The 786-nt window shown below is 32.7% G+C and overlaps 1 protein-coding gene across 1 annotated transcript in view; it reads left to right on the top strand.

Annotated features, from left to right (window-relative positions):
* GPHN (gephyrin) overlaps positions 1-786 on the top strand; it is a gene marked incomplete at its 5' end in the record, with an annotated part of 109,967 nt that overhangs the window by 55,566 nt on the left and 53,615 nt on the right. The gene's annotated exons all lie outside the window — the stretch shown is intronic.

Here is a 786-nt window from a genome sequence, read left to right as displayed (position 1 = left end):
TTTTTTTTCCATTATCAATAGGCAACATTATCCTAAAAGAATAATTTGTGGTGGTTTTTTGGCTTTGTAGCTGCTAAATCCCGAAGATGACCTCTTACCAGGAAAGATTCGAGATAGCAATCGTTCAACCCTTCTAGCAACAATTCAGGAACATGGTTACCCCACAATCAACTTGGGAATTGTGGGAGACAAGTAAGTATTGGATTTTATTTTGAAAAGTTGCTTTTGTACAAATAGGAATTTTTTGTTTTCTTTTCAGGGTTTTTTTTGGTTTGTTTTTTGGTGGCTAGTCAGTAAGGAGATCCAAACCCTTGACCTTGGCATTATCAGGACCATGCTCCAACCAAGTGAGCCATCCCCAAATAGGAATTTTTGAAGTACTAACTAGGTGGAGTTACTGCTGAAGAGACAGAAATTTTATATCATAATTTTCACTTATCTCATTCTTCAGAAGCCAAAAAATTATAGAGTTGTCTGTGTCCTTTAAGAATAGACATTTTCTTGGAATGCCTATGGCAACAAGAGAAATATTTTACTTTCTTATGGGTGTGTTAAGTTTACAGGGATCTTTTGTGATCTTGTTGGCTTGAGCCCAGTGGAACTAATTAATGGTGATAGTGTTATTCCTATTCACACTTTTATCTGTTTCAAGAAAGACAGGAAAACATAAATGAGAAGAGTAAAAGATTATCAAAATTAACACTACCTGGTTCTTTTGTTTTCTATGACTTTTGTATTGATTTTTTTTTTTTTTTTTTTTTTTTTTTTTTTTTTTTTTTTTTTTTT

This window comes from Galeopterus variegatus, unplaced genomic scaffold (genome assembly GCF_000696425.1).
Source record: "Galeopterus variegatus unplaced genomic scaffold, G_variegatus-3.0.2 Scaffold1325, whole genome shotgun sequence".
Lineage (NCBI taxonomy): Eukaryota > Metazoa > Chordata > Mammalia > Dermoptera > Cynocephalidae > Galeopterus > Galeopterus variegatus.
Note: the sequence above shows the minus strand (reverse complement) of the source record. Positions and strands in the feature narration are given on the sequence as shown.